This window comes from Lepidothrix coronata, unplaced genomic scaffold (assembly GCF_001604755.1).
Source record: "Lepidothrix coronata isolate B3197 unplaced genomic scaffold, Lepidothrix_coronata-1.0 Scaffold111, whole genome shotgun sequence".
NCBI lineage: Eukaryota > Metazoa > Chordata > Aves > Passeriformes > Pipridae > Lepidothrix > Lepidothrix coronata.
In genome coordinates this window covers 3085310-3097218 of record NW_016690291.1, presented here as the reverse complement: position 1 = coordinate 3097218, position 11909 = coordinate 3085310, and the positions used below count along the sequence as shown (strand labels likewise).

Below are 11909 nucleotides of genomic sequence, written 5' to 3'. Positions count from 1 at the left end.
GCTGTAGCTCATAATTTGAGTGCTTTCCATTTAGCTAAGTATTTAAATGCTGTCTATTTAAATATAGTGCAGGATTTAGACTTCTAATAAGTGTATTGATACAATACATCAAGCCTCTTTGCTTTTTCTGAAGCCCTAATTTTATGTCAGAAACTAGCTGTTAAACTAGTTTAAAATTAACTTGTACCATGATCCCTTTGGAGAGAGCTTATGTCTTAAAATGTTTTTGCAATGCCTAGCCTACTTAAGTTGTCAAGTTGAAGCTGTAAGTTTCTCTCTCAGAACAAGTATTAAATAAAAATGTTAAACTGTGGTTTGTGTGAAGATCTCCAGTCCAAGGGTGTGGCTTCACTGAATTCTCAAGACCTTTGTTCACTGGGGTGAATCTCTAGTTGTTAAAGAATTGACCTCATAGATATTAAGTTATTCTCCACAAGTCATGGAAAAGTTTAGATAGTAGAGCTTTGCATTAGAAAGTAATTGTGTTGATAATTTCTTTCACATAAAGATTTTGGTGTTCTGGCTAGGTTTTTTTTGTTTCAAGGTTTAGATGGAGACCCTGCTAATGGCTGTCTATGAAGAAAATGAAATTATATATACCACATATGGTAAGTACTTACTGTTTTATTCAGATTATTTAATTAAAATATTGCTGTTATTTTTATTTGATATTTCATTTATCACAAGTGAAATTTGTTGTAAATTACATATGAAAACTCACTTTCTAGCTGTGTCCTCTCACAGATACTGCTTTTTTTGGTAGTACATTCAAGGTTTTAAAGGAACTATCAGCAACTCTTCATGGTAGAGATAAAATGCTTCTGTGTGTTGGAACAGAAAAGAACACCTTTAGAAACAATTATGGCAAAGTAAAAATTTTTTCTTAAGTCAAAGGAGAGAAAAAATCCATTATCCCAGAGATGAAGTGGCCTGACATATTAGGACACTAGAGAGATTTCTGTTTCAGTTTGGCAGCTGGTGGCATTAGAGTTATAGTTCTGTTAAATAGTCAAAGAAAGGCTGGTAGTTATAAATAAAATCTTATTTGCTAGCAAATATGTTACTGAAGTACAAATGTTCTTTTTAATGTGTTTATTGAGTACTCCTCTGTTCAATTGTATATGTCATTTAAATATAATCAGTAGTCATTCTGTGGGAACTCTTTAGGTAATCAAAATGAAATATTGCTTTGAAAGGTGAGGATTTAGAACTAGGAAAGAGGGATAAGGCCCTAAAATTTCCTGTGGCTTCTGGTAATCAAACAGGTACCATGAGCAATTTGTTGATGAGTGATGCCCTAAATAACTTAATGCCCAATTAGGTATCACCTTATCAACAAAGGGAGGAGCTGTAGTTGGTTTCAGAGGGTTGGTACTGCACTCTGAATATCTGTAGAAGATACTTCTATGTTGGGCCTGTGAGTCCGTAGCCCCCGAAGAACTTCACTGCTGTAAGATTCTGTCTGGGACTTGCAGTGTAGCACCATAAAATCAGCTTTGTTGGCTGCAAACGCTGTGTTCCGCCTGGTTCACTGGGCTGGGGGAAGCTGCCATTATCAGCTGCGCTGTGGATGAGGAGGGTGATCGGAATGTGGTCTTCCCTTTGCTGTTCTATCTCACACTGTGCACACAATAATGTCCCTTCGTATCCTGGCTGCCTGTAAAGTAGTTATTAAGGACAGACGTGCCCGTTGCTGGAAGTCCTAGATTTTTTTCTAGTTAGTTGTGGGAAAAAAAATCTGTTGTTTTGCATAGCTGTGTAGCTGTGCTTCAGTCCTTTGGAGTGGTGACAGTTTCTGTGCCCTTCAGTGACCGTGGAGCCCTTGGCTGTTCTTGGCTGCCCACTTTGTTTGATTGAGCCTTGTTTGATTGAGCTGCTGTACCGAGAGCCTCATGGCTTATAAACATCAAAACATGTGAAGGATAGTTCAATGGATGAGAAAAATGAAGCTTGTTGAAAATATGCCACAGTTTCTCCCTGTGTCTGCATTGGTCCCTGATTAGATCTTTGAGGTTATGAGGCCTTGTTCCACCTAGGGACTCTAAACTGAGGTACCATCTAAGAAGGTTTCTGCATCAGCTCTTGCCTCTGTCATGTGGATTGGACCTTGTCACTGTTACTTAGGTGCTCTAAAGCTATTTGGCCGTACTGGGGAGCAGGATTAGGATAACAGGATGACACTCCTGTATTCTCATTTTGCCTCTGATTTATTGCTATGCTTTGGTCAGAAATGTATTTTGCTGCAGCCATGGTTGCATTCCTACAAGCTATATTTCTGGTGGGTTTTGCATTTCTTTGATTTCAGTGGGAATTAAAGTGTAATGAGATTTTAATTTTTTTTTTTTAAAGCACTCGGAAGACCTATCACTGTCTTTTTGGCACCAAAGTTCAAAAACATAACAAAACTGTTAAAAATGGTATCTCTTACTACTAAACCATCAGAAGTTACTGTTCTTTTGGTGTGATTGTAGGAAGTGATTTTCATTATTCCACAATATGCCTTGGCAGTTTACAGTGTTTACTGTACCACTGTGTTTGTAGTGTTCCACGGTAAAGTCCAGTGGAACTTGGGACCTTAAGAATCCATCAGCCTGATGAATGCTGAGGTTCACAGAGGTTCACTAGCACAAGGTTTTCAATGAAGACTTGGTTTGTGGGTCAGAGGATAGAAGGTTGATTCCTTTTTGTTTTGCTTTGAGGGGAAAAAGGTCTGTTTTTAATCAGATTTGGATGTAGGTTTCTGTTGGACTGCTATTCACAGCTGCCTCAGAGTTTGTATGATGTTCATAAAATCAGAAATCTCATCTTTATTTGGAATATCGAGTTAGTTTGACTTTTTGGAAGCAGATGTTTTCACTATTGTCTGTGTTTTATTTCCTCACAGAAATCATGATGTGTGTTTGTTTGCTTTTATTCATTTAGTCCAGTGTGAGATTTTAAAAACAAATGTTTCTTTAGGAAACTGAAAATATAGCAATAACTGTATAACAGTGTTAAAAACTTTATCCAGCTTAGTAACTTAGAAAAATACAAAGTACTGGGAAATATAAAATCAAACTCTAAATCCAAATGGAAAATAAGTTTCATCTCCAAAATAGTTTCTTCTTTGTAGAATTTAATTCTGAGCTATAGCAGATATATATCTTGCTTTGAAGGTAAAAAGAAGATTATGTAATCATTTAGATTAGAAAAGACCCCTTAGATCATTGAGTCTAACCATTTACATTTCCAAGTCCACCATTAAACCATGTCCCAAAGCACCACATCTACATGTCTTTTAAATTCCTCCAGGGATGGTGACTCAACCACTTCCCTGGGCAGACTTTTCCAGTCCTTGATAACCCTTTCAGTGAAGAAATTTTTCCTGATATAATCCAGTATTACCGATTTTCTTGCTCCTACGTTCTCCAGTTTATAGAAGTAGTATAGGAGTTTTTGTAGGATTTTGACTGTTTAATCGAGAGTTTAAATTGTCTTTATATAGATTTAAATAATAATCAGGAGAATACCAGGTCAATACCATGCTCAATAGACAAGGCTTATGATTTCATTAATATTTATAAATTAATACTGTGCTCAATAAGAAATGCCTTCATAATTGGACTGTAGGAAGATTAAGTAACTAAATATGAAAGGGTAATTTTAGAAAGTAACTGTCAAGCTAAAGGAACAGTGTTGTCAGCTGTGGTGCTCACCATTCTGTTCAAGATGTGTGAAACAACTGTTGAAGGACTATTTTGGGGGAAGGGATGAGGCCTCTTCCAGGGTTCAGTTTAGGTAAGAACAGAGACAAGTAAGTATATTGTAGATAAGTTCTTATACATGTGATATCTTGGCAACCATGGGAAGTTAAGATAATTTCAGGTAATCTCATGTTTTCATGTAGCATGAGAATATTTTATGATTTCTCACTTAAAAAAGAAAAAAGGCAGAATTGTTATTTTTCTCTCTAAACACAATAAAAACACCTTTTATTCTTAAAAAGTTTTTGCTTGTTTTTCCCTATACAAAGAATACCTACATTTTCCAGTCGCAGACAACTGCATAAGTCTTGAAAACAGTTTCTCTTGAAACCAGGGGAGAGAGTAAGAGAGCAAATATCACCTGATGTGACAAAGGATCTAGAAAAGACACTATAAAGAGGTGTTTCAGATGCTTTGATGGGGAGGGTACAAAATGACCTCAACAGATTAAAGGAACAGTGCTTTCCATCTCATTTCCCCAGATCTTTCTGGCTGTGGCTCTAGCTTGTTTGCTTGTCATTTACAGCACCAACACAGGGCACTAAGCAATTCAACAGGATAAAATTATCAGAGTTTATGAGCAGTTAAAGTCTACTGGAAACATGTTTCTTCAGTCTTGGTGTGATTGATGAGACAGTCTGGGTATCTCTGGTTGTAATTTACAGAGAATAACAAACTCGAAACTGTTTCAAAATGACTTGCTCACACTGATAAACAGCTGTAATTGGAGCAAGTAAATTGCATGTTTCAAATAGCCCCAGAATATTTCTTTAAAGGGTATGTCTAGCTTCAAGTATGGAGAGTCAGTATAAGACAAACAGGGAGTACACTGGGATTACGAGATAAATCCTTTATTGTACTTCAGTTCTGCAGTATCTTTGGTTGTTTGACTTTCTGGTTTAGTCTCAGGAAGGGTAGTTTGAAGGGATATTCACATTACATAGTCAGCGTCTCACATGAAGCGTGCTGGTATGTGCAGCAGCTTTTTGTGTAAAGATTGAGACAAAAAAGACGTTGAGTCTTTTCTTGCTGTCTGTCACTGAGTTCTCTCCCCTGTCTGTCACCCACACATTTTCTGAACTTCCTTTTACAGCTGTCATGCCCATGGCTTCCCTACATTCCCAAAATGTCCCTCCCTAGGCCTGTCTTCAGGTGAGTTCTGGCCTCTCTGATTTTGTCCTGAAGTTTCTGAACAGTTCTTTTGTACTCTGTCTTTTTTTGCCTGTCCTGGTTTTCATCTCCCTTTTTCTTTCTAAATTTTAGCTCATCAAAAAGCTTCTTCCTAAGCCAAGTGGGCCTCCTGCCGAAACTCCTAGTCTTTACATAGTGCCTTCTTCCTGCCTGAATTCTCAAACATCAAGAAGCTCTCCTGGGAACGCTTCGACCTTATGCCTGTTCTCCTGGGATTTTACCCTGCTGTTCTCTTTAATAAACGTAAATCTGCACTTGCAAAATCTCTCCTCACTCTGCTTATTACCTTTTCAGCCTTTCTCCATGTCCTCAGCTCAGTCATCTTGAGGTCACTGCAACCCAGGCCACTGGACAAGGACCACCAGCCAGTTCATGCCTGTTTGTGAGCAGCAGCAGTGTTACTGCTGGTGAGCCCCTTCAGTGGCTGTGTTAGGAAATGGTCACCAATGCAGTGCCATAATTTGCATTGCCAGTCTAGTGCTGTGCTGTCCTCTCAGCAGATGTCCAAGTTCCTTGATCAGGAAGTCTGTAGGACACCCCTGCCTACAGCAGTAAAAGGTTTTTCTCTCTTGCCTCAGGGCCTTGGTCTCTATTTCTTAAAAAATCCCCAAAACAGTGTAAAGCCACCTCGCTGGATTTAGCCTGTTTGCAAAGATGTTCTTCCCGGTCCAGATCAGGTGGGTTCTGCCTCTCCCCAGCAGTGGTTCCTCTCATCAGACAAGATGCTGTGATTTAGGAAACCAAATCCTTGCTGATGACGCTGGCTCTGAATGCTGCAGGTGACCCATGGATGCATTTGCTGCTACTTATGTCTCATTAAATGTAAAACAGCACGGGGACATCAGAGATTTGGTTACATGGTGCTAGACTGAAACTGCAGGGAGAACAGAGTCCTCTAGGAGAAGAGACTCATTTTAGCCTGCTTTGGGTTTTTCATTTTCCTCGGTTGTGCTGTTTTGAGGAGACACTGCTTGTAGTATCTAAACTAGTTTGTTTGTCTCTGCAGAGCATTGTGCTGTGAGTAGAATATACCTTTAGTCAGTTCTTCTGCAGAAAGGAGACCAGTTTATTATCTGTATACATCTTCTATCTGATTTCCTTTCCTGAGTTTGGCCTGTGGAACTGAATCTCAGGCTCTTCCTGTCTCTTTCATACTTATGAGTATCTTCTGGCTGTGTTTTCTGGGAAATTACGGGTTTTCTTTTAGGGCTGCTGCCAGGCTGTAGCGTGCAGAGACTGCATGTTTCTCTGTCAGAAGTGGAAAGCCCTGTTTACATTCAACACTTTACTCAACAATAGTAACTGGACTGGAATATCATTTGAATGAGTTCAGAGGATAAATTTCTGAAGAATTTACCTTGTTGCTTCTGTGTGGTGCCTAGCACATAAGGCTCTCATCTATCACAGGAGTCTCTAGGCACTGGTAAAGTACCAGTGCTAAAAGTCACCATTACACAGGATGGATTTTAGGTGTTCTGGCTTTTACTTTACTCGCTGGAGTGGTCAGCAGTGTCCTAGAGGCCTCTTGAAGCCTTTCAGAACCTCCCCTGTGTGAGACAGTGCAGATTCTAGAATTAGAGGATGGATGGCTTTTGGATTGAGATCCAAAGATGTTTTCCTGGTTATGAATTGAAAGTTCAGCCTGGCTGCTTTAAATATTTTATAACAACATACAATCCAGTAAAATTATTTGATAGCTTGGCAATGTGGTAGATTCAGCCTGCACTGTTATGAAGATGAGAAAACCTGCACCAATAAGACGGTGATCAAATTATCCTTATCTACTTGAAACCTGTTCCCTCACAGGTGGAAAATATCATAAATTCTTAACTTCTGTTGAAGATTGCTTGCATAATCTCTTATTGTCTGTATGAAAAGCTTTTTGAAACTACTTTCAAGGCAATATATTAATTCATAATACTTATAGGACTACCAACTAATAGCTTCATGACCTTGAGGATGAAGATAGAAAAATAATATTTTACAATAACAGGTTTTTTATTTATTAATATAAAAATAAAATGGTTTGCAGAATATATGGATAAAAGAAGTTGACATAGGAATTTAAAAATGTGAGATGATATTTTAGCAGACATACTTGGTTTCAAAAAATAGCATGACTAAAGAAGATAGGGTCAGCCACAGTTCCTTAAAAAGAGAAAAAAAAAAAGAAAAAAGTCTTTGAATCAGTGTTGCTGAGGACGAGTTTTGGTTTTGGAAAATGGAGCTAAATGTGATCCTAGGGCATAAATTAGAAAAAATGAGGGAATCTACAGCAAGTAGCTTCAGTAGAACTGGATGACCGAGCTGATATAGAGATCATAAAAATGAATCTGAACATAGCTAATCTGAGTCAGTTTTAATGGCAAACAACAACAAAAGTATTTTGTAGTTGGGAAGCGGATGATGGATGGTTTGTTTCTTCAGGTAACTGGGTGATGGAAAAGCAGCTTGTTAGCAAGATTAAATGTAAGAGTGATGTAAAGACCCTGGAAGCTGAAGGGACGCATTAACCTGCTGCCCTGCCCAATCTGGTTTACTCGGCTACAAATTGTGTGGTGTGTTCAGGAGGTCAGGCCAAGTCATCTGGGGGCTTGATTATGAATCTTGGAATCTCTCAAACTCATCAGTCTGTATTTTTATTCCACTGATCTTTATAGAATCAAAAGAATAACTATGGTAAGTAGACACAGCACAGTTAGCCATGATTAGCCACATTTTCCAGTGTCTTGTGGCCTTTTTGGAAACTTCTGAGATGGATGCCTTCCGCTGGTTACAGATATTAGATATGTCTAGTCCATCTAGTTTTCAGAGTTCTTTTGTTCAAGATTTTTAAAGCTATAATTAGACTTTTTATTTTTGTGTGAGAGGTTAGTTTTAAATATCTGGGAAAAAAAATTCAAACCAAACCAAAATGTGAGCATTGCTGTGAGTGAGCTATAATACCTGGCTGAAAACACTGAATTCAGAGCTCAGAGGAATGCTGACTGGCTACTGTATTGCTTATTAGAAAACTTGGTGTTTTCAAAAGCTTGACAGTACAAAACTAAAATGAGCAAGGCAGTGTTGGATAGAAAGCTTCAATTAAAAGGAAATCACCGAGAGTTGTTCATAGATATCTTTTTTTTTCTTGAGAAGGGGTCATGCAAGGTGCATTTTCTGGGGGCATAATAGACCACTTTCTCTTACAGCAATAAAGTTTTTGCCAATTACTCTATCTGTAATCTTCCTTTTATTATGGAAAATTAATTAGAAGGTTCTGGAGGAAATGGGGCCTAACAGGGGTCTTTATTTTTTATGGCCTATTTAGCTTTGAAAGCACAAATTAAAGTATTTTCCTAATATTTATAATGAAATCTGTCCTCTCATTCTCCTGTCTTGGTGATTACAAAACAAAAGCCTAGACTGCAAGGCTTCAGCCTGTATAATGGAACAAACAGCAGCTATGTCTTTACTGTGCTGGCTGAAACAGAAGCATGAAGAATTTAACCAAGGCAACGGAGTCACAAAAAGTCTTTTTAAAACAAAAATGTTTGGGAGCTGCCAGCAATATAAAACAGTGAGAGCTAACTAATATGATAGCATCTGGCTTCACCTATTGTGTTGAATGGAGATACAATCGGAAAAATGAAATATTCTTATGTAATTAGATTAAGCTTGCAAGGAATAGAGCTCTTAAATATTCTGAAGTTATTTTAAATAACTGAAATTGCACCTATTTTCATCCTTTTGCTTCAAATGCAGTTGTCTGTTTGAAGAAGTTTACCAGACCGTTAGCAACATGGTTTCAGTCTTACTACCCTGCACAGGTAAGACTTCTTTCTGTTTTCATCTGACACGGCACCTCCCTCGCAGCTCAAGTCCTTGCTATGAGGTGGTGTATCACAGATTGAGAACCAGAGAGCAGATGGAGCACAGAACGCCTGGACAGTTTTTTTTATGAGAAGATCAGAAATTATGACTTTATAATCTTCCCTCTCGCTGTTTTGGAGAGAAGCCATGTTTCCTGCTTTTACAGTAAGCATTAGCATAGCAATTTATGCCATCAGCTGTAACGAGTGGGGCTGGTGGGAGAGGAGGTGAGTAGTGAGATTGCGAAAGACAACCCTGAACCTGAAGAGCTGAGAATACTGATCGGAAACAAATGCTAGTTATTCAGCTTGTGCAATGAATTGTATCTAATGGTGAGTCCAGGCTGATGAGAAGTGAAACAGTTTCCAATTCCGTACTTCTTTTACCAACACCTGCAGACAGACTGAAACAGGAGGCCTCTGTGTTTGACATGTTCTGTGCAGAGAGCATTAAAGGAAATTGGAGGTTTTTCTGCAGAAACACTTTATTGCTGCTGTTATTCATCTTTAAGTGAATTTACTCAACTTTAGCTTCAACGTCCTGGAGTCAAATTAAGAAGTGATTAATTTTTTTCCAATTGTGACATTTTTACACTTGTAGAACCAAGCAGCAGTGTTTGCATTGGGTCAAACGTATATTATTTTTCTTTATCTGTTTGAGCTTTTTAAATTTTTTTTTTTTAGTAGTTTGTAATTCATGTCCTTTACATCTCCATTGTCTCTTTTGTCTGTGAGGGTTCACCTCAGGTAACGTACTTCAGTTAAGGCTTCCTGCAGGAGATTGCAACTGTCTGTTGCCATCCTGCCTACCTCAACCTATGGGCTACAGTGGGGGAAATAATTCTGGAAAATGACTTGTCCTGAGTATAATCTGAGAACAGATTGAGTTTAACATTTTGCCTGGAGAAGCTCTGGGTCTCCAATCCCTGAAAGTGTTCAAGGCCAGGTTGGATGGGGCTTTAAGAACCTCGTCTAGTGGAAGATATCCTTGCCCTTGGTGGGGGTTGGAACTAGGTGATTTTTAAAGGCCTCTTACAATCCAAACCATTCTATGAATCAGAAAACATGGTAATGACCATGTGAAGGTTTTTTGGACTCCTCAACTCTCCCACATCCCCCGGTTGCTTTGTGAATTCCAGCAAATTTCTGCAAAGGGCTCTATTATAATAAAGTACAAAACCAGCTCCAAAGTGGCTCTGAAGACTTACCATCCTATTTGCATTAATAGCTGTAAGGATCATGATTTTCAACAGTGGGTCTCCTTGTCTAATAGTAATTCAAGAATTTCCTTGTTAGGATTCATGACAAACTTTAACAAGCATGTTTGATTGTCAGCTTGTACGTGATGGTGAAGAGAAGAAAACAAGCATAACAGTGAGTGCTAGACAGCACTATACTGCAAGGCAAATTACTGTAACATGAAAAAATACAGACTAACATGGATGTGAGAAACAAACAGAAGTATCTGAACTGGGAGAACAGAACTGGGGTGAATGCATTTTCAGCATGATCCCATTAGATCTTTTCAACTAGAGCCGATGGATTAAAACAGTATAGCGTCCCTCAGCTGACATGGCTGGGTACATGGCTATGTCTCTGGAGGTTTGCACACTTTGCATGCCTAGTCAGTCTGCTCACCCTTTTAGCCTCTGGGTTTTCTGCTGTTGATGGGTTAAGAGATGCCTGCTCTTGTGATGGTTTGTGTGTGATGTACGAACCGGTTCATTCAACAGCTGATCTGAGTTTGTGAATTCATTTTCTACTGTTTATGTAATAGTCAGCTCTCTGATTTTCAACAGTCAGGTCCAGATCTAGATCTCAATGTCTTCATATTCCTTTATGAATGCCTTGTGTTACTTTTCTTTGATTTATAGCCATTTCATTTTTTTACTTGTATCCCTGCCTCCTTTGTTATTAATTAATTCAAAATAAAGCATAGTACAAGACAGTAGATTTTCAGAGTGGACATACTTCCTTACCACGTTTTTCTAATCTGAAGTTTTACAGGTCTACATTTTTGGACTTTTAATTTGATGGTTGTTTTCTGAAACTGTTTAGGATTTGGTTTCAGGTATCACAGCAGGTAATTTTTCTGATGGAAAAAGAGGTTTCATGTTGGGCTTTTTAATTTGTGTGTGCTAAAATACAAAAATTGAAAATGTACTTATATTTCCCCACTGTATTAGAAGAATGTTTCTTAATAATATAGTATATCTTCAAAGATTAATCACCTAGTACATTTTCTGTATTATTTGATACATTGCATTGATCAAACTCCGTGAGCAGTATCTAGTGTGAAGTTTTTTCAGGATACTGAGCCTGTTCATTTTAGTACTGTGGTCTGTCTATTTTTATCATTTTCTATATCTTTTATTATAACTTGTTTTTGGTAAATGCTAATGTTATTTATGCTTCAGAAAATATAAGTTCAGACATCAATCTGAGCAAGCCTTTTGGCAGTGCCAGGGTAAAATGAGAAAAATAATAACAGTCAAAGGAGCAAAAAGACCAACCAGAGCTTATGGATGAATTTAAAAGTGGTGAGGTGGTTTTTTTTTTAATTAAAAACAAATTCTATATGGATTTGCCTGGAAAGTAAACTTCCTTTAATATCAAGAGATTACTTATTCACTGATTTACTGATTCAGTCTTGTTTAAAGCAGATAGGATATTTTTGATTACCTGCAAGTAGTGTTGAATCTGTCCTTTACTACTGTTTTGTACTCCCTGGGGAAAGAATCCTGCTTTCCATTAGGTACAGCATTTTTCTTAATGGGCTTCTGCTGACAAGATCCTTGCAACTACTGACAGCTTAGTTTTCCTGCCATCTATGTATAAGGAAAGGTATTAACTACAAGTATTAACTTTTTGCTTTTTACTTGCTGCCTATTTTATATACAATAAAATGTGTTCTCAGTTTGAAAGGTGTCTTAGGACATCTAGAGTTTAGAGCCAGAGAAAGAAGAATTTTATGGTGCTCTCTTTGCTAAAGCATAATTTTTTTTTCATATAATTCATTCATTAATTTAGTATAGATAATAGAGGTCTTGTGTTTCTTTATTTCTAACTGAGCTATTACCAATGTGCTTCAGCCTTATTTCTGTGAAAGGAAGGAAGGTAGGTA

At 37.9% G+C, this 11909-nt stretch overlaps 1 long non-coding RNA gene across 1 annotated transcript; it reads left to right on the top strand.

Annotated features, from left to right (window-relative positions):
- Positions 1 to 381: 381 nt before the first annotated feature.
- On the top strand, positions 382 to 5172 carry LOC108502063. Its single transcript, XR_001876339.1, has 3 exons — positions 382 to 608; positions 4837 to 4895; positions 5007 to 5172. It is a non-coding gene; the product is annotated as an uncharacterized LOC108502063 (long non-coding RNA).
- Positions 5173 to 11909: the final 6737 nt, after the last annotated feature.